Source organism: Mytilus californianus, unplaced genomic scaffold (assembly GCF_021869535.1).
Source record: "Mytilus californianus isolate M0D057914Y unplaced genomic scaffold, xbMytCali1.0.p SCAF_1, whole genome shotgun sequence".
Classification (NCBI taxonomy): domain Eukaryota; kingdom Metazoa; phylum Mollusca; class Bivalvia; order Mytilida; family Mytilidae; genus Mytilus; species Mytilus californianus.
The window spans coordinates 96,206-123,083 of NW_026262581.1; the positions used below are offsets into that span (position 1 = coordinate 96,206).

General features: G+C 35.1%; 10 non-coding genes across 10 annotated transcripts; all 10 read left to right on the top strand.

Moving 5' to 3' along the window:
- Positions 1-1,592: 1,592 nt before the first annotated feature.
- LOC127716553 (5S ribosomal RNA) lies at positions 1,593-1,711 on the top strand. Its single transcript, XR_007988996.1, has one exon. It is a non-coding gene; the product is annotated as a 5S ribosomal RNA (ribosomal RNA).
- Positions 1,712-3,714: 2,003 nt separating this feature from the next.
- LOC127716884 (5S ribosomal RNA) lies at positions 3,715-3,833 on the top strand. The gene has a single exon (XR_007989135.1). It is a non-coding gene; the product is annotated as a 5S ribosomal RNA (ribosomal RNA).
- A 1,999-nt stretch (positions 3,834-5,832) lies between these two features.
- On the top strand, positions 5,833-5,951 carry LOC127716896 (5S ribosomal RNA). The gene has a single exon (XR_007989136.1). It is a non-coding gene; the product is annotated as a 5S ribosomal RNA (ribosomal RNA).
- Positions 5,952-7,950: 1,999 nt separating this feature from the next.
- LOC127716567 (5S ribosomal RNA) lies at positions 7,951-8,069 on the top strand. Its single transcript, XR_007989008.1, has one exon. It is a non-coding gene; the product is annotated as a 5S ribosomal RNA (ribosomal RNA).
- Positions 8,070-10,068: 1,999 nt separating this feature from the next.
- On the top strand, positions 10,069-10,187 carry LOC127716918 (5S ribosomal RNA). Its single transcript, XR_007989138.1, has one exon. It is a non-coding gene; the product is annotated as a 5S ribosomal RNA (ribosomal RNA).
- Positions 10,188-12,186: 1,999 nt separating this feature from the next.
- On the top strand, positions 12,187-12,305 carry LOC127716929 (5S ribosomal RNA). Its single transcript, XR_007989139.1, has one exon. It is a non-coding gene; the product is annotated as a 5S ribosomal RNA (ribosomal RNA).
- Positions 12,306-14,304: 1,999 nt separating this feature from the next.
- Positions 14,305-14,423, top strand: LOC127716940 (5S ribosomal RNA). The gene has a single exon (XR_007989141.1). It is a non-coding gene; the product is annotated as a 5S ribosomal RNA (ribosomal RNA).
- Positions 14,424-16,422: 1,999 nt separating this feature from the next.
- On the top strand, positions 16,423-16,541 carry LOC127716951 (5S ribosomal RNA). The gene has a single exon (XR_007989142.1). It is a non-coding gene; the product is annotated as a 5S ribosomal RNA (ribosomal RNA).
- A 1,999-nt stretch (positions 16,542-18,540) lies between these two features.
- LOC127716962 (5S ribosomal RNA) lies at positions 18,541-18,659 on the top strand. The gene has a single exon (XR_007989143.1). It is a non-coding gene; the product is annotated as a 5S ribosomal RNA (ribosomal RNA).
- Positions 18,660-20,658: 1,999 nt separating this feature from the next.
- LOC127714534 (5S ribosomal RNA) lies at positions 20,659-20,777 on the top strand. Its single transcript, XR_007987775.1, has one exon. It is a non-coding gene; the product is annotated as a 5S ribosomal RNA (ribosomal RNA).
- Positions 20,778-26,878: the final 6,101 nt, after the last annotated feature.

The following is a 26,878-nucleotide window of genomic DNA, read 5'->3' on the forward strand; positions in this document are numbered from 1 at the left end:
AATATTCATTTCAGCAAAAACAAATAAAAAACAATAAATACTAATTAAAGCTTGTAAAACTCAAGCAAAAAAGTCGACTATTTGAAACTTTGTTCCAACTCAGTCAAGGAAGTCCCGGTTTCGAATTTTGTCATCTTGGTGTGCTTTCATATCCAAGGCAAAATTTAAATTTCTGTGAAGTCTCTTTATTTCTACGTATATCTGAAAACAAAAACATATTAAGAAATGATTTTACTTCAAATACATACCATTTTATAGCACAATCTAGTTTTTGTGAAATAATACAACACGTTTTCTGATGAAGAATCGCACGAGTGAAATTGACAAGTTGCACATTAATCGTAAATATTTCTTCACTTGTGATATTTTGTTTAATTTTAATCACATATTCTGAAAGAAAAATTCCTGCTGAACATTTTCGTATATGATTTATATATCAAAAAGTACAATTTATTTGAAACAAATGGTTAAAACTTGTCGAACAAGCACACAGAAATTCTTGTCGATTTGTTTGAAATAGATTGTCATGAAAGTTTAAGGGTGCTCTCGTCGAGGTCCGCGTTATGAGATTAACTACCCGCAAACCGCAATTTTGCACATCATTGTTATTTGTCGTTCAACTCGCACACATCTTTTAACAACCAAAGTCGCAAAATGTCTGATGCACCAGTAGTAGTCAAGACTCCAGCTAAGTCACCAAAGAAGAAAGCTGCAGCTAAACCAAAGAAAGTAGCTACTCATCCAAAATACAGCGAGATGGTAGGGAAAGCTATCTCTGCATTGAAAGAGCGCGGGGGCTCTAGCCGTCAAGCCATTCTTAAGTACATCATAGCAAACTTCAATGTTGGTAGCGATGCAAAAACAGTCAACACTCACTTGAAGTTAGCTTTGAAATCAGGAGTGAAGAGCAATAGCTTGAAACAGTCGAAGGGTACCGGCGCTTCTGGAAGTTTTAAGATAGGTGAAGTGGCTAAACCAGCTAAGAAGCCAGCAAAGAAAGCAGTTAAGCCTAAAGCCGCTAAACCAAAGAAGGCAAAGACACCTAAAAAGACTGCCACAAAGAAACCTGCAGCAAAGAAACCAGCTGGTGAAAAGAAAGCAGCTAAACCAAAAGCAAAGAAACCAGCTACCAAGAAACCTGCTGCAAAACCCGCTGCCAAATCTGCAAAGAAAGCCACAAAATCACCAAAAAAGACCAAGGCTGCAGCTAAACCAAAGAAGGCAAAGACCCCAAAGAAGAAGTAAATGGAGGAAGCATATGATGCTTTTAAAGCTTAAACAGCCCTTTTAAGGGCTACCAAAATTTTTCAAAAAGAGTCTGAAATTGTTGCATGGTATATAACTTGGTTACAAATAAAATCAAGCTCGTCCCCATATTCCATATCTGTCTTTCTATTCTTGCATTTTTTTGTCTTCTCTAAAGTGCATGTGAACTTGTTAAGTTTTACTATCTTCCACTCTGGATCGTGTAGTTTATTTATATTTTTATACCTGATAATTTTCTTATTTTATACAAATTCTGTCAAGAAATGCTAAATACACGACTTTCGGCGGTTCCTAAATTTATATATCAATTTTTTTAGCACTTTAGTGTCTACGACCATATCACGTTGAAAACACCGGTTCTCGTCCGATCACCGAAGTTGAGCAACGTCGAGCTCGGTTAGTACTTGGATGGGTGACCGCCTGGGAATACCGGGTGTTGTAGACATTTTCTTCTTTTATTTAAAAATTTTACTTATAATTTTTCACTTCTCCCAAACATACGTTCTATCTTTTTTATTTCTTTATATGGATGTCTGGGGATGTAACATTCAATATAATATATCTAACTTTTGAAGGAAACAGAAAATATATCATTCATAATTTAATTTTTTTCATTACCAACCTGGTGAAATCTTTTAAACTATTTTTAAAAATAAATGCAAATCCAGTAATGCACACGTCGGGCCATATATAAGCTTGAGAATTTCACTCTTTTCACATGCATGTGGCTCAAAAACTTAAAACGAAAATCTTAAAAATACTGTTATCCGCCATTTTTGTCCTTTGAACTCGTCTCTTCCTTTTTGACCAGGGCTTATATGATTCACAACATTTCTGAAAGGATTGTGATTATTAAATATTCATTTCAGCAAAAACAAATAAAAAACAATAAATACTAATTAAAGCTTGTAAAACTCAAGCAAAAAAGTCGACTATTTGAAACTTTGTTCCAACTCAGTCAAGGAAGTCCCGGTTTCGAATTTTGTCATCTTGGTGTGCTTTCATATCCAAGGCAAAATTTAAATTTCTGTGAAGTCTCTTTATTTCTACGTATATCTGAAAACAAAAACATATTAAGAAATGATTTTACTTCAAATACATACCATTTTTATAGCACAATCTAGTTTTTGTGAAATAATACAACACGTTTTCTGATGAAGAATCGCACGAGTGAAATTGACAAGTTGCACATTAATCGTAAATATTTCTTCACTTGTGATATTTTGTTTAATTTTAATCACATATTCTGAAAGAAAAATTCCTGCTGAACATTTTCGTATATGATTTATATATCAAAAAGTACAATTTATTTGAAACAAATGGTTAAAACTTGTCGAACAAGCACACAGAAATTCTTGTCGATTTGTTTGAAATAGATTGTCATGAAAGTTTAAGGGTGCTCTCGTCGAGGTCCGCGTTATGAGATTAACTACCCGCAAACCGCAATTTTGCACATCATTGTTATTTGTCGTTCAACTCGCACACATCTTTCAACAACCAAAGTCGCAAAATGTCTGATGCACCAGTAGTAGTCAAGACTCCAGCTAAGTCACCAAAGAAGAAAGCTGCAGCTAAACCAAAGAAAGTAGCTACTCATCCAAAATACAGCGAGATGGTAGGGAAAGCTATCTCTGCATTGAAAGAGCGCGGGGGCTCTAGCCGTCAAGCCATTCTTAAGTACATCATAGCAAACTTCAATGTTGGTAGCGATGCAAAAACAGTCAACACTCACTTGAAGTTAGCTTTGAAATCAGGAGTGAAGAGCAATAGCTTGAAACAGTCGAAGGGTACCGGCGCTTCTGGAAGTTTTAAGATAGGTGAAGTGGCTAAACCAGCTAAGAAGCCAGCAAAGAAAGCAGTTAAGCCTAAAGCCGCTAAACCAAAGAAGGCAAAGACACCTAAAAAGACTGCCACAAAGAAACCTGCAGCAAAGAAACCAGCTGGTGAAAAGAAAGCAGCTAAACCAAAAGCAAAGAAACCAGCTACCAAGAAACCTGCTGCAAAACCCGCTGCCAAATCTGCAAAGAAAGCCACAAAATCACCAAAAAAGACCAAGGCTGCAGCTAAACCAAAGAAGGCAAAGACCCCAAAGAAGAAGTAAATGGAGGAAGCATATGATGCTTTTAAAGCTTAAACAGCCCTTTTAAGGGCTACCAAAATTTTTCAAAAAGAGTCTGAAATTGTTGCATGGTATATAACTTGGTTACAAATAAAATCAAGCTCGTCCCCATATTCCATATCTGTCTTTCTATTCTTGCATTTTTTTGTCTTCTCTAAAGTGCATGTGAACTTGTTAAGTTTTACTATCTTCCACTCTGGATCGTGTAGTTTATTTATATTTTTATACCTGATAATTTTCTTATTTTATACAAATTCTGTCAAGAAATGCTAAATACACGACTTTCGGCGGTTCCTAAATTTATATATCAATTTTTTTAGCACTTTAGTGTCTACGACCATATCACGTTGAAAACACCGGTTCTCGTCCGATCACCGAAGTTAAGCAACGTCGAGCTCGGTTAGTACTTGGATGGGTGACCGCCTGGGAATACCGGGTGTTGTAGACATTTTCTTCTTTTATTTTTTTTACTTATAATTTTTCACTTCTCCCAAACATACGTTCTATCTTTTTTATTTCTTTATATGGATGTCTGGGGATGTAACATTCAATATAATATATCTAACTTTTGAAGGAAACAGAAAATATATCATTCATAATTTAATTTTTTTCATTACCAACCTGGTGAAATCTTTTAAACTATTTTTAAAAATAAATGCAAATCCAGTAATGCACACGTCGGGCCATATATAAGCTTGAGAATTTCACTCTTTTCACATGCATGTGGCTCAAAAACTTAAAACGAAAATCTTAAAAATACTGTTATCCGCCATTTTTGTCCTTTGAACTCGTCTCTTCCTTTTTGACCAGGGCTTATATGATTCACAACATTTCTGAAAGGATTGTGATTATCAAATATTCATTTCAGCAAAAACAAATAAAAAACAATAAATACTAATTAAAGCTTGTAAAACTCAAGCAAAAAAGTCGACTATTTGAAACTTTGTTCCAACTCAGTCAAGGAAGTCCCGGTTTCGAATTTTGTCATCTTGGTGTGCTTTCATATCCAAGGCAAAATTTAAATTTCTGTGAAGTCTCTTTATTTCTACGTATATCTGAAAACAAAAACATATTAAGAAATGATTTTACTTCAAATACATACCATTTTTATAGCACAATCTAGTTTTTGTGAAATAATACAACACGTTTTCTGATGAAGAATCGCACGAGTGAAATTGACAAGTTGCACATTAATCGTAAATATTTCTTCACTTGTGATATTTTGTTTAATTTTAATCACATATTCTGAAAGAAAAATTCCTGCTGAACATTTTCGTATATGATTTATATATCAAAAAGTACAATTTATTTGAAACAAATGGTTAAAACTTGTCGAACAAGCACACAGAAATTCTTGTCGATTTGTTTGAAATAGATTGTCATGAAAGTTTAAGGGTGCTCTCGTCGAGGTCCGCGTTATGAGATTAACTACCCGCAAACCGCAATTTTGCACATCATTGTTATTTGTCGTTCAACTCGCACACATCTTTCAACAACCAAAGTCGCAAAATGTCTGATGCACCAGTAGTAGTCAAGACTCCAGCTAAGTCACCAAAGAAGAAAGCTGCAGCTAAACCAAAGAAAGTAGCTACTCATCCAAAATACAGCGAGATGGTAGGGAAAGCTATCTCTGCATTGAAAGAGCGCGGGGGCTCTAGCCGTCAAGCCATTCTTAAGTACATCATAGCAAACTTCAATGTTGGTAGCGATGCAAAAACAGTCAACACTCACTTGAAGTTAGCTTTGAAATCAGGAGTGAAGAGCAATAGCTTGAAACAGTCGAAGGGTACCGGCGCTTCTGGAAGTTTTAAGATAGGTGAAGTGGCTAAACCAGCTAAGAAGCCAGCAAAGAAAGCAGTTAAGCCTAAAGCCGCTAAACCAAAGAAGGCAAAGACACCTAAAAAGACTGCCACAAAGAAACCTGCAGCAAAGAAACCAGCTGGTGAAAAGAAAGCAGCTAAACCAAAAGCAAAGAAACCAGCTACCAAGAAACCTGCTGCAAAACCCGCTGCCAAATCTGCAAAGAAAGCCACAAAATCACCAAAAAAGACCAAGGCTGCAGCTAAACCAAAGAAGGCAAAGACCCCAAAGAAGAAGTAAATGGAGGAAGCATATGATGCTTTTAAAGCTTAAACAGCCCTTTTAAGGGCTACCAAAATTTTTCAAAAAGAGTCTGAAATTGTTGCATGGTATATAACTTGGTTACAAATAAAATCAAGCTCGTCCCCATATTCCATATCTGTCTTTCTATTCTTGCATTTTTTTGTCTTCTCTAAAGTGCATGTGAACTTGTTAAGTTTTACTATCTTCCACTCTGGATCGTGTAGTTTATTTATATTTTTATACCTGATAATTTTCTTATTTTATACAAATTCTGTCAAGAAATGCTAAATACACGACTTTCGGCGGTTCCTAAATTTATATATCAATTTTTTTAGCACTTTAGTGTCTACGACCATATCACGTTGAAAACACCGGTTCTCGTCCGATCACCGAAGTTAAGCAACGTCGAGCTCGGTTAGTACTTGGATGGGTGACCGCCTGGGAATACCGGGTGTTGTAGACATTTTCTTCTTTTATTTTTTTTACTTATAATTTTTCACTTCTCCCAAACATACGTTCTATCTTTTTTATTTCTTTATATGGATGTCTGGGGATGTAACATTCAATATAATATATCTAACTTTTGAAGGAAACAGAAAATATATCATTCATAATTTAATTTTTTTCATTACCAACCTGGTGAAATCTTTTAAACTATTTTTAAAAATAAATGCAAATCCAGTAATGCACACGTCGGGCCATATATAAGCTTGAGAATTTCACTCTTTTCACATGCATGTGGCTCAAAAACTTAAAACGAAAATCTTAAAAATACTGTTATCCGCCATTTTTGTCCTTTGAACTCGTCTCTTCCTTTTTGACCAGGGCTTATATGATTCACAACATTTCTGAAAGGATTGTGATTATCAAATATTCATTTCAGCAAAAACAAATAAAAAACAATAAATACTAATTAAAGCTTGTAAAACTCAAGCAAAAAAGTCGACTATTTGAAACTTTGTTCCAACTCAGTCAAGGAAGTCCCGGTTTCGAATTTTGTCATCTTGGTGTGCTTTCATATCCAAGGCAAAATTTAAATTTCTGTGAAGTCTCTTTATTTCTACGTATATCTGAAAACAAAAACATATTAAGAAATGATTTTACTTCAAATACATACCATTTTTATAGCACAATCTAGTTTTTGTGAAATAATACAACACGTTTTCTGATGAAGAATCGCACGAGTGAAATTGACAAGTTGCACATTAATCGTAAATATTTCTTCACTTGTGATATTTTTTTTAATTTTAATCACATATTCTGAAAGAAAAATTCCTGCTGAACATTTTCGTATATGATTTATATATCAAAAAGTACAATTTATTTGAAACAAATGGTTAAAACTTGTCGAACAAGCACACAGAAATTCTTGTCGATTTGTTTGAAATAGATTGTCATGAAAGTTTAAGGGTGCTCTCGTCGAGGTCCGCGTTATGAGATTAACTACCCGCAAACCGCAATTTTGCACATCATTGTTATTTGTCGTTCAACTCGCACACATCTTTCAACAACCAAAGTCGCAAAATGTCTGATGCACCAGTAGTAGTCAAGACTCCAGCTAAGTCACCAAAGAAGAAAGCTGCAGCTAAACCAAAGAAAGTAGCTACTCATCCAAAATACAGCGAGATGGTAGGGAAAGCTATCTCTGCATTGAAAGAGCGCGGGGGCTCTAGCCGTCAAGCCATTCTTAAGTACATCATAGCAAACTTCAATGTTGGTAGCGATGCAAAAACAGTCAACACTCACTTGAAGTTAGCTTTGAAATCAGGAGTGAAGAGCAATAGCTTGAAACAGTCGAAGGGTACCGGCGCTTCTGGAAGTTTTAAGATAGGTGAAGTGGCTAAACCAGCTAAGAAGCCAGCAAAGAAAGCAGTTAAGCCTAAAGCCGCTAAACCAAAGAAGGCAAAGACACCTAAAAAGACTGCCACAAAGAAACCTGCAGCAAAGAAACCAGCTGGTGAAAAGAAAGCAGCTAAACCAAAAGCAAAGAAACCAGCTACCAAGAAACCTGCTGCAAAACCCGCTGCCAAATCTGCAAAGAAAGCCACAAAATCACCAAAAAAGACCAAGGCTGCAGCTAAACCAAAGAAGGCAAAGACCCCAAAGAAGAAGTAAATGGAGGAAGCATATGATGCTTTTAAAGCTTAAACAGCCCTTTTAAGGGCTACCAAAATTTTTCAAAAAGAGTCTGAAATTGTTGCATGGTATATAACTTGGTTACAAATAAAATCAAGCTCGTCCCCATATTCCATATCTGTCTTTCTATTCTTGCATTTTTTTGTCTTCTCTAAAGTGCATGTGAACTTGTTAAGTTTTACTATCTTCCACTCTGGATCGTGTAGTTTATTTATATTTTTATACCTGATAATTTTCTTATTTTATACAAATTCTGTCAAGAAATGCTAAATACACGACTTTCGGCGGTTCCTAAATTTATATATCAATTTTTTTAGCACTTTAGTGTCTACGACCATATAACGTTGAAAACACCGGTTCTCGTCCGATCACCGAAGTTAAGCAACGTCGAGCTCGGTTAGTACTTGGATGGGTGACCGCCTGGGAATACCGGGTGTTGTAGACATTTTCTTCTTTTATTTTTTTTACTTATAATTTTTCACTTCTCCCAAACATACGTTCTATCTTTTTTATTTCTTTATATGGATGTCTGGGGATGTAACATTCAATATAATATATCTAACTTTTGAAGGAAACAGAAAATATATCATTCATAATTTAATTTTTTTCATTACCAACCTGGTGAAATCTTTTAAACTATTTTTAAAAATAAATGCAAATCCAGTAATGCACACGTCGGGCCATATATAAGCTTGAGAATTTCACTCTTTTCACATGCATGTGGCTCAAAAACTTAAAACGAAAATCTTAAAAATACTGTTATCCGCCATTTTTGTCCTTTGAACTCGTCTCTTCCTTTTTGACCAGGGCTTATATGATTCACAACATTTCTGAAAGGATTGTGATTATCAAATATTCATTTCAGCAAAAACAAATAAAAAACAATAAATACTAATTAAAGCTTGTAAAACTCAAGCAAAAAAGTCGACTATTTGAAACTTTGTTCCAACTCAGTCAAGGAAGTCCCGGTTTCGAATTTTGTCATCTTGGTGTGCTTTCATATCCAAGGCAAAATTTAAATTTCTGTGAAGTCTCTTTATTTCTACGTATATCTGAAAACAAAAACATATTAAGAAATGATTTTACTTCAAATACATACCATTTTTATAGCACAATCTAGTTTTTGTGAAATAATACAACACGTTTTCTGATGAAGAATCGCACGAGTGAAATTGACAAGTTGCACATTAATCGTAAATATTTCTTCACTTGTGATATTTTGTTTAATTTTAATCACATATTCTGAAAGAAAAATTCCTGCTGAACATTTTCGTATATGATTTATATATCAAAAAGTACAATTTATTTGAAACAAATGGTTAAAACTTGTCGAACAAGCACACAGAAATTCTTGTCGATTTGTTTGAAATAGATTGTCATGAAAGTTTAAGGGTGCTCTCGTCGAGGTCCGCGTTATGAGATTAACTACCCGCAAACCGCAATTTTGCACATCATTGTTATTTGTCGTTCAACTCGCACACATCTTTCAACAACCAAAGTCGCAAAATGTCTGATGCACCAGTAGTAGTCAAGACTCCAGCTAAGTCACCAAAGAAGAAAGCTGCAGCTAAACCAAAGAAACTAGCTACTCATCCAAAATACAGCGAGATGGTAGGGAAAGCTATCTCTGCATTGAAAGAGCGCGGGGGCTCTAGCCGTCAAGCCATTCTTAAGTACATCATAGCAAACTTCAATGTTGGTAGCGATGCAAAAACAGTCAACACTCACTTGAAGTTAGCTTTGAAATCAGGAGTGAAGAGCAATAGCTTGAAACAGTCGAAGGGTACCGGCGCTTCTGGAAGTTTTAAGATAGGTGAAGTGGCTAAACCAGCTAAGAAGCCAGCAAAGAAAGCAGTTAAGCCTAAAGCCGCTAAACCAAAGAAGGCAAAGACACCTAAAAAGACTGCCACAAAGAAACCTGCAGCAAAGAAACCAGCTGGTGAAAAGAAAGCAGCTAAACCAAAAGCAAAGAAACCAGCTACCAAGAAACCTGCTGCAAAACCCGCTGCCAAATCTGCAAAGAAAGCCACAAAATCACCAAAAAAGACCAAGGCTGCAGCTAAACCAAAGAAGGCAAAGACCCCAAAGAAGAAGTAAATGGAGGAAGCATATGATGCTTTTAAAGCTTAAACAGCCCTTTTAAGGGCTACCAAAATTTTTCAAAAAGAGTCTGAAATTGTTGCATGGTATATAACTTGGTTACAAATAAAATCAAGCTCGTCCCCATATTCCATATCTGTCTTTCTATTCTTGCATTTTTTTGTCTTCTCTAAAGTGCATGTGAACTTGTTAAGTTTTACTATCTTCCACTCTGGATCGTGTAGTTTATTTATATTTTTATACCTGATAATTTTCTTATTTTATACAAATTCTGTCAAGAAATGCTAAATACACGACTTTCGGCGGTTCCTAAATTTATATATCAATTTTTTTAGCACTTTAGTGTCTACGACCATATCACGTTGAAAACACCGGTTCTCGTCCGATCACCGAAGTTAAGCAACGTCGAGCTCGGTTAGTACTTGGATGGGTGACCGCCTGGGAATACCGGGTGTTGTAGACATTTTCTTCTTTTATTTTTTTTACTTATAATTTTTCACTTCTCCCAAACATACGTTCTATCTTTTTTATTTCTTTATATGGATGTCTGGGGATGTAACATTCAATATAATATATCTAACTTTTGAAGGAAACAGAAAATATATCATTCATAATTTAATTTTTTTCATTACCAACCTGGTGAAATCTTTTAAACTATTTTTAAAAATAAATGCAAATCCAGTAATGCACACGTCGGGCCATATATAAGCTTGAGAATTTCACTCTTTTCACATGCATGTGGCTCAAAAACTTAAAACGAAAATCTTAAAAATACTGTTATCCGCCATTTTTGTCCTTTGAACTCGTCTCTTCCTTTTTGACCAGGGCTTATATGATTCACAACATTTCTGAAAGGATTGTGATTATCAAATATTCATTTCAGCAAAAACAAATAAAAAACAATAAATACTAATTAAAGCTTGTAAAACTCAAGCAAAAAAGTCGACTATTTGAAACTTTGTTCCAACTCAGTCAAGGAAGTCCCGGTTTCGAATTTTGTCATCTTGGTGTGCTTTCATATCCAAGGCAAAATTTAAATTTCTGTGAAGTCTCTTTATTTCTACGTATATCTGAAAACAAAAACATATTAAGAAATGATTTTACTTCAAATACATACCATTTTTATAGCACAATCTAGTTTTTGTGAAATAATACAACACGTTTTCTGATGAAGAATCGCACGAGTGAAATTGACAAGTTGCACATTAATCGTAAATATTTCTTCACTTGTGATATTTTGTTTAATTTTAATCACATATTCTGAAAGAAAAATTCCTGCTGAACATTTTCGTATATGATTTATATATCAAAAAGTACAATTTATTTGAAACAAATGGTTAAAACTTGTCGAACAAGCACACAGAAATTCTTGTCGATTTGTTTGAAATAGATTGTCATGAAAGTTTAAGGGTGCTCTCGTCGAGGTCCGCGTTATGAGATTAACTACCCGCAAACCGCAATTTTGCACATCATTGTTATTTGTCGTTCAACTCGCACACATCTTTCAACAACCAAAGTCGCAAAATGTCTGATGCACCAGTAGTAGTCAAGACTCCAGCTAAGTCACCAAAGAAGAAAGCTGCAGCTAAACCAAAGAAACTAGCTACTCATCCAAAATACAGCGAGATGGTAGGGAAAGCTATCTCTGCATTGAAAGAGCGCGGGGGCTCTAGCCGTCAAGCCATTCTTAAGTACATCATAGCAAACTTCAATGTTGGTAGCGATGCAAAAACAGTCAACACTCACTTGAAGTTAGCTTTGAAATCAGGAGTGAAGAGCAATAGCTTGAAACAGTCGAAGGGTACCGGCGCTTCTGGAAGTTTTAAGATAGGTGAAGTGGCTAAACCAGCTAAGAAGCCAGCAAAGAAAGCAGTTAAGCCTAAAGCCGCTAAACCAAAGAAGGCAAAGACACCTAAAAAGACTGCCACAAAGAAACCTGCAGCAAAGAAACCAGCTGGTGAAAAGAAAGCAGCTAAACCAAAAGCAAAGAAACCAGCTACCAAGAAACCTGCTGCAAAACCCGCTGCCAAATCTGCAAAGAAAGCCACAAAATCACCAAAAAAGACCAAGGCTGCAGCTAAACCAAAGAAGGCAAAGACCCCAAAGAAGAAGTAAATGGAGGAAGCATATGATGCTTTTAAAGCTTAAACAGCCCTTTTAAGGGCTACCAAAATTTTTCAAAAAGAGTCTGAAATTGTTGCATGGTATATAACTTGGTTACAAATAAAATCAAGCTCGTCCCCATATTCCATATCTGTCTTTCTATTCTTGCATTTTTTTGTCTTCTTTAAAGTGCATGTGAACTTGTTAAGTTTTACTATCTTCCACTCTGGATCGTGTAGTTTATTTATATTTTTATACCTGATAATTTTCTTATTTTATACAAATTCTGTCAAGAAATGCTAAATACACGACTTTCGGCGGTTCCTAAATTTATATATCAATTTTTTTAGCACTTTAGTGTCTACGACCATATCACGTTGAAAACACCGGTTCTCGTCCGATCACCGAAGTTAAGCAACGTCGAGCTCGGTTAGTACTTGGATGGGTGACCGCCTGGGAATACCGGGTGTTGTAGACATTTTCTTCTTTTATTTTTTTTACTTATAATTTTTCACTTCTCCCAAACATACGTTCTATCTTTTTTATTTCTTTATATGGATGTCTGGGGATGTAACATTCAATATAATATATCTAACTTTTGAAGGAAACAGAAAATATATCATTCATAATTTAATTTTTTTCATTACCAACCTGGTGAAATCTTTTAAACTATTTTTAAAAATAAATGCAAATCCAGTAATGCACACGTCGGGCCATATATAAGCTTGAGAATTTCACTCTTTTCACATGCATGTGGCTCAAAAACTTAAAACGAAAATCTTAAAAATACTGTTATCCGCCATTTTTGTCCTTTGAACTCGTCTCTTCCTTTTTGACCAGGGCTTATATGATTCACAACATTTCTGAAAGGATTGTGATTATCAAATATTCATTTCAGCAAAAACAAATAAAAAACAATAAATACTAATTAAAGCTTGTAAAACTCAAGCAAAAAAGTCGACTATTTGAAACTTTGTTCCAACTCAGTCAAGGAAGTCCCGGTTTCGAATTTTGTCATCTTGGTGTGCTTTCATATCCAAGGCAAAATTTAAATTTCTGTGAAGTCTCTTTATTTCTACGTATATCTGAAAACAAAAACATATTAAGAAATGATTTTACTTCAAATACATACCATTTTTATAGCACAATCTAGTTTTTGTGAAATAATACAACACGTTTTCTGATGAAGAATCGCACGAGTGAAATTGACAAGTTGCACATTAATCGTAAATATTTCTTCACTTGTGATATTTTGTTTAATTTTAATCACATATTCTGAAAGAAAAATTCCTGCTGAACATTTTCGTATATGATTTATATATCAAAAAGTACAATTTATTTGAAACAAATGGTTAAAACTTGTCGAACAAGCACACAGAAATTCTTGTCGATTTGTTTGAAATAGATTGTCATGAAAGTTTAAGGGTGCTCTCGTCGAGGTCCGCGTTATGAGATTAACTACCCGCAAACCGCAATTTTGCACATCATTGTTATTTGTCGTTCAACTCGCACACATCTTTCAACAACCAAAGTCGCAAAATGTCTGATGCACCAGTAGTAGTCAAGACTCCAGCTAAGTCACCAAAGAAGAAAGCTGCAGCTAAACCAAAGAAAGTAGCTACTCATCCAAAATACAGCGAGATGGTAGGGAAAGCTATCTCTGCATTGAAAGAGCGCGGGGGCTCTAGCCGTCAAGCCATTCTTAAGTACATCATAGCAAACTTCAATGTTGGTAGCGATGCAAAAACAGTCAACACTCACTTGAAGTTAGCTTTGAAATCAGGAGTGAAGAGCAATAGCTTGAAACAGTCGAAGGGTACCGGCGCTTCTGGAAGTTTTAAGATAGGTGAAGTGGCTAAACCAGCTAAGAAGCCAGCAAAGAAAGCAGTTAAGCCTAAAGCCGCTTAACCAAAGAAGGCAAAGACACCTAAAAAGACTGCCACAAAGAAACCTGCAGCAAAGAAACCAGCTGGTGAAAAGAAAGCAGCTAAACCAAAAGCAAAGAAACCAGCTACCAAGAAACCTGCTGCAAAACCCGCTGCCAAATCTGCAAAGAAAGCCACAAAATCACCAAAAAAGACCAAAGCTGCAGCTAAACCAAAGAAGGCAAAGACCACAAAGAAGAAGTAAATGGAGGAAGCATATGATGCTTTTAAAGCTTAAACAGCCCTTTTAAGGGCTACCAAAATTTTTCAAAAAGAGTCTGAAATTGTTGCATGGTATATAACTTGGTTACAAATAAAATCAAGCTCGTCCCCATATTCCATATCTGTCTTTCTATTCTTGCATTTTTTTGTCTTCTCTAAAGTGCATGTGAACTTGTTAAGTTTTACTATCTTCCACTCTGGATCGTGTAGTTTATTTATATTTTTATACCTGATAATTTTCTTATTTTATACAAATTCTGTCAAGAAATGCTAAATACACGACTTTCGGCGGTTCCTAAATTTATATATCAATTTTTTTAGCACTTTAGTGTCTACGACCATATCACGTTGAAAACACCGGTTCTCGTCCGATCACCGAAGTTAAGCAACGTCGAGCTCGGTTAGTACTTGGATGGGTGACCGCCTGGGAATACCGGGTGTTGTAGACATTTTCTTCTTTTATTTTTTTTACTTATAATTTTTCACTTCTCCCAAACATACGTTCTATCTTTTTTATTTCTTTATATGGATGTCTGGGGATGTAACATTCAATATAATATATCTAACTTTTGAAGGAAACAGAAAATATATCATTCATAATTTAATTTTTTTCATTACCAACCTGGTGAAATCTTTTAAACTATTTTTAAAAATAAATGCAAATCCAGTAATGCACACGTCGGGCCATATATAAGCTTGAGAATTTCACTCTTTTCACATGCATGTGGCTCAAAAACTTAAAACGAAAATCTTAAAAATACTGTTATCCGCCATTTTTGTCCTTTGAACTCGTCTCTTCCTTTTTGACCAGGGCTTATATGATTCACAACATTTCTGAAAGGATTGTGATTATCAAATATTCATTTCAGCAAAAACAAATAAAAAACAATAAATACTAATTAAAGCTTGTAAAACTCAAGCAAAAAAGTCGACTATTTGAAACTTTGTTCCAACTCAGTCAAGGAAGTCCCGGTTTCGAATTTTGTCATCTTGGTGTGCTTTCATATCCAAGGCAAAATTTAAATTTCTGTGAAGTCTCTTTATTTCTACGTATATCTGAAAACAAAAACATATTAAGAAATGATTTTACTTCAAATACATACCATTTTTATAGCACAATCTAGTTTTTGTGAAATAATACAACACGTTTTCTGATGAAGAATCGCACGAGTGAAATTGACAAGTTGCACATTAATCGTAAATATTTCTTCACTTGTGATATTTTGTTTAATTTTAATCACATATTCTGAAAGAAAAATTCCTGCTGAACATTTTCGTATATGATTTATATATCAAAAAGTACAATTTATTTGAAACAAATGGTTAAAACTTGTCGAACAAGCACACAGAAATTCTTGTCGATTTGTTTGAAATAGATTGTCATGAAAGTTTAAGGGTGCTCTCGTCGAGGTCCGCGTTATGAGATTAACTACCCGCAAACCGCAATTTTGCACATCATTGTTATTTGTCGTTCAACTCGCACACATCTTTCAACAACCAAAGTCGCAAAATGTCTGATGCACCAGTAGTAGTCAAGACTCCAGCTAAGTCACCAAAGAAGAAAGCTGCAGCTAAACCAAAGAAAGTAGCTACTCATCCAAAATACAGCGAGATGGTAGGGAAAGCTATCTCTGCATTGAAAGAGCGCGGGGGCTCTAGCCGTCAAGCCATTCTTAAGTACATCATAGCAAACTTCAATGTTGGTAGCGATGCAAAAACAGTCAACACTCACTTGAAGTTAGCTTTGAAATCAGGAGTGAAGAGCAATAGCTTGAAACAGTCGAAGGGTACCGGCGCTTCTGGAAGTTTTAAGATAGGTGAAGTGGCTAAACCAGCTAAGAAGCCAGCAAAGAAAGCAGTTAAGCCTAAAGCCGCTAAACCAAAGAAGGCAAAGACACCTAAAAAGACTGCCACAAAGAAACCTGCAGCAAAGAAACCAGCTGGTGAAAAGAAAGCAGCTAAACCAAAAGCAAAGAAACCAGCTACCAAGAAACCTGCTGCAAAACCCGCTGCCAAATCTGCAAAGAAAGCCACAAAATCACCAAAAAAGACCAAGGCTGCAGCTAAACCAAAGAAGGCAAAGACCCCAAAGAAGAAGTAAATGGAGGAAGCATATGATGCTTTTAAAGCTTAAACAGCCCTTTTAAGGGCTACCAAAATTTTTCAAAAAGAGTCTGAAATTGTTGCATGGTATATAACTTGGTTACAAATAAAATCAAGCTCGTCCCCATATTCCATATCTGTCTTTCTATTCTTGCATTTTTTTGTCTTCTCTAAAGTGCATGTGAACTTGTTAAGTTTTACTATCTTCCACTCTGGATCGTGTAGTTTATTTATATTTTTATACCTGATAATTTTCTTATTTTATACAAATTCTGTCAAGAAATGCTAAATACACGACTTTCGGCGGTTCCTAAATTTATATATCAATTTTTTTAGCACTTTAGTGTCTACGACCATATCACGTTGAAAACACCGGTTCTCGTCCGATCACCGAAGTTAAGCAACGTCGAGCTCGGTTAGTACTTGGATGGGTGACCGCCTGGGAATACCGGGTGTTGTAGACATTTTCTTCTTTTATTTTTTTTACTTATAATTTTTCACTTCTCCCAAACATACGTTCTATCTTTTTTATTTCTTTATATGGATGTCTGGGGATGTAACATTCAATATAATATATCTAACTTTTGAAGGAAACAGAAAATATATCATTCATAATTTAATTTTTTTCATTACCAACCTGGTGAAATCTTTTAAACTATTTTTAAAAATAAATGCAAATCCAGTAATGCACACGTCGGGCCATATATAAGCTTGAGAATTTCACTCTTTTCACATGCATGTGGCTCAAAAACTTAAAACGAAAATCTTAAAAATACTGTTATCCGCCATTTTTGTCCTTTGAACTCGTCTCTTCCTTTTTGACCAGGGCTTATATGATTCACAACATTTCTGAAAGGATTGTGATTATCAAATATTCATTTCAGCAAAAACAAATAAAAAACAATAAATACTAATTAAAGCTTGTAAAACTCAAGCAAAAAAGTCGACTATTTGAAACTTTGTTCCAACTCAGTCAAGGAAGTCCCGGTTTCGAATTTTGTCATCTTGGTGTGCTTTCATATCCAAGGCAAAATTTAAATTTCTGTGAAGTCTCTTTATTTCTACGTATATCTGAAAACAAAAACATATTAAGAAATGATTTTACTTCAAATACATACCATTTTTATAGCACAATCTAGTTTTTGTGAAATAATACAACACGTTTTCTGATGAAGAATCGCACGAGTGAAATTGACAAGTTGCACATTAATCGTAAATATTTCTTCACTTGTGATATTTTGTTTAATTTTAATCACATATTCTGAAAGAAAAATTCCTGCTGAACATTTTCGTATATGATTTATATATCAAAAAGTACAATTTATTTGAAACAAATGGTTAAAACTTGTCGAACAAGCACACAGAAATTCTTGTCGATTTGTTTGAATTAGATTGTCATGAAAGTTTAAGGGTGCTCTCGTCGAGGTCCGCGTTATGAGATTAACTACCCGCAAACCGCAATTTTGCACATCATTGTTATTTGTCGTTCAACTCGCACACATCTTTCAACAACCAAAGTCGCAAAATGTCTGATGCACCAGTAGTAGTCAAGACTCCAGCTAAGTCACCAAAGAAGAAAGCTGCAGCTAAACCAAAGAAAGTAGCTACTCATCCAAAATACAGCGAGATGGTAGGGAAAGCTATCTCTGCATTGAAAGAGCGCGGGGGCTCTAGCCGTCAAGCCATTCTTAAGTACATCATAGCAAACTTCAATGTTGGTAGCGATGCAAAAACAGTCAACACTCACTTGAAGTTAGCTTTGAAATCAGGAGTGAAGAGCAATAGCTTGAAACAGTCGAAGGGTACCGGCGCTTCTGGAAGTTTTAAGATAGGTGAAGTGGCTAAACCAGCTAAGAAGCCAGCAAAGAAAGCAGTTAAGCCTAAAGCCGCTAAACCAAAGAAGGCAAAGACACCTAAAAAGACTGCCACAAAGAAACCTGCAGCAAAGAAACCAGCTGGTGAAAAGAAAGCAGCTAAACCAAAAGCAAAGAAACCAGCTACCAAGAAACCTGCTGCAAAACCCGCTGCCAAATCTGCAAAGAAAGCCACAAAATCACCAAAAAAGACCAAGGCTGCAGCTAAACCAAAGAAGGCAAAGACCCCAAAGAAGAAGTAAATGGAGGAAGCATATGATGCTTTTAAAGCTTAAACAGCCCTTTTAAGGGCTACCAAAATTTTTCAAAAAGAGTCTGAAATTGTTGCATGGTATATAACTTGGTTACAAATAAAATCAAGCTCGTCCCCATATTCCATATCTGTCTTTCTATTCTTGCATTTTTTTGTCTTCTCTAAAGTGCATGTGAACTTGTTAAGTTTTACTATCTTCCACTCTGGATCGTGTAGTTTATTTATATTTTTATACCTGATAATTTTCTTATTTTATACAAATTCTGTCAAGAAATGCTAAATACACGACTTTCGGCGGTTCCTAAATTTATATATCAATTTTTTTAGCACTTTAGTGTCTACGACCATATCACGTTGAAAACACCGGTTCTCGTCCGATCACCGAAGTTAAGCAACGTCGAGCTCGGTTAGTACTTGGATGGGTGACCGCCTGGGAATACCGGGTGTTGTAGACATTTTCTTCTTTTATTTTTTTTACTTATAATTTTTCACTTCTCCCAAACATACGTTCTATCTTTTTTATTTCTTTATATGGATGTCTGGGGATGTAACATTCAATATAATATATCTAACTTTTGAAGGAAACAGAAAATATATCATTCATAATTTAATTTTTTTCATTACCAACCTGGTGAAATCTTTTAAACTATTTTTAAAAATAAATGCAAATCCAGTAATGCACACGTCGGGCCATATATAAGCTTGAGAATTTCACTCTTTTCACATGCATGTGGCTCAAAAACTTAAAACGAAAATCTTAAAAATACTGTTATCCGCCATTTTTGTCCTTTGAACTCGTCTCTTCCTTTTTGACCAGGGCTTATATGATTCACAACATTTCTGAAAGGATTGTGATTATCAAATATTCATTTCAGCAAAAACAAATAAAAAACAATAAATACTAATTAAAGCTTGTAAAACTCAAGCAAAAAAGTCGACTATTTGAAACTTTGTTCCAACTCAGTCAAGGAAGTCCCGGTTTCGAATTTTGTCATCTTGGTGTGCTTTCATATCCAAGGCAAAATTTAAATTTCTGTGAAGTCTCTTTATTTCTACGTATATCTGAAAACAAAAACATATTAAGAAATGATTTTACTTCAAATACATACCATTTTTATAGCACAATCTAGTTTTTGTGAAATAATACAACACGTTTTCTGATGAAGAATCGCACGAGTGAAATTGACAAGTTGCACATTAATCGTAAATATTTCTTCACTTGTGATATTTTGTTTAATTTTAATCACATATTCTGAAAGAAAAATTCCTGCTGAACATTTTCGTATATGATTTATATATCAAAAAGTACAATTTATTTGAAACAAATGGTTAAAACTTGTCGAACAAGCACACAGAAATTCTTGTCGATTTGTTTGAAATAGATTGTCATGAAAGTTTAAGGGTGCTCTCGTCGAGGTCCGCGTTATGAGATTAACTACCCGCAAACCGCAATTTTGCACATCATTGTTATTTGTCGTTCAACTCGCACACATCTTTCAACAACCAAAGTCGCAAAATGTCTGATGCACCAGTAGTAGTCAAGACTCCAGCTAAGTCACCAAAGAAGAAAGCTGCAGCTAAACCAAAGAAAGTAGCTACTCATCCAAAATACAGCGAGATGGTAGGGAAAGCTATCTCTGCATTGAAAGAGCGCGGGGGCTCTAGCCGTCAAGCCATTCTTAAGTACATCATAGCAAACTTCAATGTTGGTAGCGATGCAAAAACAGTCAACACTCACTTGAAGTTAGCTTTGAAATCAGGAGTGAAGAGCAATAGCTTGAAACAGTCGAAGGGTACCGGCGCTTCTGGAAGTTTTAAGATAGGTGAAGTGGCTAAACCAGCTAAGAAGCCAGCAAAGAAAGCAGTTAAGCCTAAAGCCGCTAAACCAAAGAAGGCAAAGACACCTAAAAAGACTGCCACAAAGAAACCTGCAGCAAAGAAACCAGCTGGTGAAAAGAAAGCAGCTAAACCAAAAGCAAAGAAACCAGCTACCAAGAAACCTGCTGCAAAACCCGCTGCCAAATCTGCAAAGAAAGCCACAAAATCACCAAAAAAGACCAAGGCTGCAGCTAAACCAAAGAAGGCAAAGACCCCAAAGAAGAAGTAAATGGAGGAAGCATATGATGCTTTTAAAGCTTAAACAGCCCTTTTAAGGGCTACCAAAATTTTTCAAAAAGAGTCTGAAATTGTTGCATGGTATATAACTTGGTTACAAATAAAATCAAGCTCGTCCCCATATTCCATATCTGTCTTTCTATTCTTGCATTTTTTTGTCTTCTCTAAAGTGCATGTGAACTTGTTAAGTTTTACTATCTTCCACTCTGGATCGTGTAGTTTATTTATATTTTTATACCTGATAATTTTCTTATTTTATACAAATTCTGTCAAGAAATGCTAAATACACGACTTTCGGCGGTTCCTAAATTTATATATCAATTTTTTTAGCACTTTAGTGTCTACGACCATATCACGTTGAAAACACCGGTTCTCGTCCGATCACCGAAGTTAAGCAACGTCGAGCTCGGTTAGTACTTGGATGGGTGACCGCCTGGGAATACCGGGTGTTGTAGACATTTTCTTCTTTTATTTTTTTTACTTATAATTTTTCACTTCTCCCAAACATACGTTCTATCTTTTTTATTTCTTTATATGGATGTCTGGGGATGTAACATTCAATATAATATATCTAACTTTTGAAGGAAACAGAAAATATATCATTCATAATTTAATTTTTTTCATTACCAACCTGGTGAAATCTTTTAAACTATTTTTAAAAATAAATGCAAATCCAGTAATGCACACGTCGGGCCATATATAAGCTTGAGAATTTCACTCTTTTCACATGCATGTGGCTCAAAAACTTAAAACGAAAATCTTAAAAATACTGTTATCCGCCATTTTTGTCCTTTGAACTCGTCTCTTCCTTTTTGACCAGGGCTTATATGATTCACAACATTTCTGAAAGGATTGTGATTATCAAATATTCATTTCAGCAAAAACAAATAAAAAACAATAAATACTAATTAAAGCTTGTAAAACTCAAGCAAAAAAGTCGACTATTTGAAACTTTGTTCCAACTCAGTCAAGGAAGTCCCGGTTTCGAATTTTGTCATCTTGGTGTGCTTTCATATCCAAGGCAAAATTTAAATTTCTGTGAAGTCTCTTTATTTCTACGTATATCTGAAAACAAAAACATATTAAGAAATGATTTTACTTCAAATACATACCATTTTTATAGCACAATCTAGTTTTTGTGAAATAATACAACACGTTTTCTGATGAAGAATCGCACGAGTGAAATTGACAAGTTGCACATTAATCGTAAATATTTCTTCACTTGTGATATTTTGTTTAATTTTAATCACATATTCTGAAAGAAAAATTCCTGCTGAACATTTTCGTATATGATTTATATATCAAAAAGTACAATTTATTTGAAACAAATGGTTAAAACTTGTCGAACAAGCACACAGAAATTCTTGTCGATTTGTTTGAAATAGATTGTCATGAAAGTTTAAGGGTGCTCTCGTCGAGGTCCGCGTTATGAGATTAACTACCCGCAAACCGCAATTTTGCACATCATTGTTATTTGTCGTTCAACTCGCACACATCTTTCAACAACCAAAGTCGCAAAATGTCTGATGCACCAGTAGTAGTCAAGACTCCAGCTAAGTCACCAAAGAAGAAAGCTGCAGCTAAACCAAAGAAAGTAGCTACTCATCCAAAATACAGCGAGATGGTAGGGAAAGCTATCTCTGCATTGAAAGAGCGCGGGGGCTCTAGCCGTCAAGCCATTCTTAAGTACATCATAGCAAACTTCAATGTTGGTAGCGATGCAAAAACAGTCAACACTCACTTGAAGTTAGCTTTGAAATCAGGAGTGAAGAGCAATAGCTTGAAACAGTCGAAGGGTACCGGCGCTTCTGGAAGTTTTAAGATAGGTGAAGTGGCTAAACCAGCTAAGAAGCCAGCAAAGAAAGCAGTTAAGCCTAAAGCCGCTAAACCAAAGAAGGCAAAGACACCTAAAAAGACTGCCACAAAGAAACCTGCAGCAAAGAAACCAGCTGGTGAAAAGAAAGCAGCTAAACCAAAAGCAAAGAAACCAGCTACCAAGAAACCTGCTGCAAAACCCGCTGCCAAATCTGCAAAGAAAGCCACAAAATCACCAAAAAAGACCAAGGCTGCAGCTAAACCAAAGAAGGCAAAGACCCCAAAGAAGAAGTAAATGGAGGAAGCATATGATGCTTTTAAAGCTTAAACAGCCCTTTTAAGGGCTACCAAAATTTTTCAAAAAGAGTCTGAAATTGTTGCATGGTATATAACTTGGTTACAAATAAAATCAAGCTCGTCCCCATATTCCATATCTGTCTTTCTATTCTTGCATTTTTTTGTCTTCTCTAAAGTGCATGTGAACTTGTTAAGTTTTACTATCTTCCACTCTGGATCGTGTAGTTTATTTATATTTTTATACCTGATAATTTTTCTTATTTTATACAAATTCTGTCAAGAAATGCTAAATACACGACTTTCGGCGGTTCCTAAATTTATATATCAATTTTTTTAGCACTTTAGTGTCTACGACCATATCACGTTGAAAACACCGGTTCTCGTCCGATCACCGAAGTTAAGCAACACTTTATTTACTGAAATCAAAGACAATTATCAGTTAATTTTATGTTTCATTTTGTATTCTGCGTAGGTTTCTAATATAAATTGAATGATTGAGCTGCATGAAAGATTAGTGTGAGGTAGCATGATAGTATAGGGACTTGATGTTTTCATAAATATGTTGTAAATTGATGTAGAAGATAATAATGATTTGTGCAATAAATTTTATCAAGATAAAAAAAAAAAAACCGGTTCTCGTCCGATCACCGAAGTTAAGCAACGTCGAGCTCGGTTAGTACTTGGATGGGTGACCGCCTGGGAATACCGGGTGTTGTAGACATTTTCTTCTTTTATTTTTTTTACTTATAATTTTTCACTTCTCCCAAACATACGTTCTATCTTTTTTATTTCTTTATATGGATGTCTGGGGATGTAACATTCAATATAATATATCTAACTTTTGAAGGAAACAGAAAATATATCATTCATAATTTAATTTTTTTCATTACCAACCTGGTGAAATCTTTTAAACTATTTTTAAAAATAAATGCAAATCCAGTAATGCACACGTCGGGCCATATATAAGCTTGAGAATTTCACTCTTTTCACATGCATGTGGCTCAAAAACTTAAAACGAAAATCTTAAAAATACTGTTATCCGCCATTTTTGTCCTTTGAACTCGTCTCTTCCTTTTTGACCAGGGCTTATATGATTCACAACATTTCTGAAAGGATTGTGATTATCAAATATTCATTTCAGCAAAAACAAATAAAAAACAATAAATACTAATTAAAGCTTGTAAAACTCAAGCAAAAAAGTCGACTATTTGAAACTTTGTTCCAACTCAGTCAAGGAAGTCCCGGTTTCGAATTTTGTCATCTTGGTGTGCTTTCATATCCAAGGCAAAATTTAAATTTCTGTGAAGTCTCTTTATTTCTACGTATATCTGAAAACAAAAACATATTAAGAAATGATTTTACTTCAAATACATACCATTTTTATAGCACAATCTAGTTTTTGTGAAATAATACAACACGTTTTCTGATGAAGAATCGCACGAGTGAAATTGACAAGTTGCACATTAATCGTAAATATTTCTTCACTTGTGATATTTTGTTTAATTTTAATCACATATTCTGAAAGAAAAATTCCTGCTGAACATTTTCGTATATGATTTATATATCAAAAAGTACAATTTATTTGAAACAAATGGTTAAAACTTGTCGAACAAGCACACAGAAATTCTTGTCGATTTGTTTGAAATAGATTGTCATGAAAGTTTAAGGGTGCTCTCGTCGAGGTCCGCGTTATGAGATTAACTACCCGCAAACCGCAATTTTGCACATCATTGTTATTTGTCGTTCAACTCGCACACATCTTTCAACAACCAAAGTCGCAAAATGTCTGATGCACCAGTAGTAGTCAAGACTCCAGCTAAGTCACCAAAGAAGAAAGCTGCAGCTAAACCAAAGAAAGTAGCTACTCATCCAAAATACAGCGAGATGGTAGGGAAAGCTATCTCTGCATTGAAAGAGCGCGGGGGCTCTAGCCGTCAAGCCATTCTTAAGTACATCATAGCAAACTTCAATGTTGGTAGCGATGCAAAAACAGTCAACACTCACTTGAAGTTAGCTTTGAAATCAGGAGTGAAGAGCAATAGCTTGAAACAGTCGAAGGGTACCGGCGCTTCTGGAAGTTTTAAGATAGGTGAAGTGGCTAAACCAGCTAAGAAGCCAGCAAAGAAAGCAGTTAAGCCTAAAGCCGCTAAACCAAAGAAGGCAAAGACACCTAAAAAGACTGCCACAAAGAAACCTGCAGCAAAGAAACCAGCTGGTGAAAAGAAAGCAGCTAAACCAAAAGCAAAGAAACCAGCTACCAAGAAACCTGCTGCAAAACCCGCTGCCAAATCTGCAAAGAAAGCCACAAAATCACCAAAAAAGACCAAGGCTGCAGCTAAACCAAAGAAGGCAAAGACCCCAAAGAAGAAGTAAATGGAGGAAGCATATGATGCTTTTAAAGCTTAAACAGCCCTTTTAAGGGCTACCAAAATTTTTCAAAAAGAGTCTGAAATTGTTGCATGGTATATAACTTGGTTACAAATAAAATCAAGCTCGTCCCCATATTCCATATCTGTCTTTCTATTCTTGCATTTTTTTGTCTTCTCTAAAGTGCATGTGAACTTGTTAAGTTTTACTATCTTCCACTCTGGATCGTGTAGTTTATTTATATTTTTATACCTGATAATTTTTCTTATTTTATACAAATTCTGTCAAGAAATGCTAAATACACGACTTTCGGCGGTTCCTAAATTTATATATCAATTTTTTTAGCACTTTAGTGTCTACGACCATATCACGTTGAAAACACCGGTTCTCGTCCGATCACCGAAGTTAAGCAACACTTTATTTACTGAAATCAAAGACAATTATCAGTTAATTTTATGTTTCATTTTGTATTCTGCGTAGGTTTCTAATATAAATTGAATGATTGAGCTGCATGAAAGATTAGTGTGAGGTAGCATGATAGTATAGGGACTTGATGTTTTCATAAATATGTTGTAAATTGATGTAGAAGATAATAATGATTTGTGCAATAAATTTTATCAAGATAAAAAAAAAAAAACCGGTTCTCGTCCGATCACCGAAGTTAAGCAACGTCGAGCTCGGTTAGTACTTGGATGGGTGACCGCCTGGGAATACCGGGTGTTGTAGACATTTTCTTCTTTTATTTTTTTTACTTATAATTTTTCACTTCTCCCAAACATACGTTCTATCTTTTTTATTTCTTTATATGGATGTCTGGGGATGTAACATTCAATATAATATATCTAACTTTTGAAGGAAACAGAAAATATATCATTCATAATTTAATTTTTTTCATTACCAACCTGGTGAAATCTTTTAAACTATTTTTAAAAATAAATGCAAATCCAGTAATGCACACGTCGGGCCATATATAAGCTTGAGAATTTCACTCTTTTCACATGCATGTGGCTCAAAAACTTAAAACGAAAATCTTAAAAATACTGTTATCCGCCATTTTTGTCCTTTGAACTCGTCTCTTCCTTTTTGACCAGGGCTTATATGATTCACAACATTTCTGAAAGGATTGTGATTATCAAATATTCATTTCAGCAAAAACAAATAAAAAACAATAAATACTAATTAAAGCTTGTAAAACTCAAGCAAAAAAGTCGACTATTTGAAACTTTGTTCCAACTCAGTCAAGGAAGTCCCGGTTTCGAATTTTGTCATCTTGGTGTGCTTTCATATCCAAGGCAAAATTTAAATTTCTGTGAAGTCTCTTTATTTCTACGTATATCTGAAAACAAAAACATATTAAGAAATGATTTTACTTCAAATACATACCATTTTTATAGCACAATCTAGTTTTTGTGAAATAATACAACACGTTTTCTGATGAAGAATCGCACGAGTGAAATTGACAAGTTGCACATTAATCGTAAATATTTCTTCACTTGTGATATTTTGTTTAATTTTAATCACATATTCTGAAAGAAAAATTCCTGCTGAACATTTTCGTATATGATTTATATATCAAAAAGTACAATTTATTTGAAACAAATGGTTAAAACTTGTCGAACAAGCACACAGAAATTCTTGTCGATTTGTTTGAAATAGATTGTCATGAAAGTTTAAGGGTGCTCTCGTCGAGGTCCGCGTTATGAGATTAACTACCCGCAAACCGCAATTTTGCACATCATTGTTATTTGTCGTTCAACTCGCACACATCTTTCAACAACCAAAGTCGCAAAATGTCTGATGCACCAGTAGTAGTCAAGACTCCAGCTAAGTCACCAAAGAAGAAAGCTGCAGCTAAACCAAAGAAAGTAGCTACTCATCCAAAATACAGCGAGATGGTAGGGAAAGCTATCTCTGCATTGAAAGAGCGCGGGGGCTCTAGCCGTCAAGCCATTCTTAAGTACATCATAGCAAACTTCAATGTTGGTAGCGATGCAAAAACAGTCAACACTCACTTGAAGTTAGCTTTGAAATCAGGAGTGAAGAGCAATAGCTTGAAACAGTCGAAGGGTACCGGCGCTTC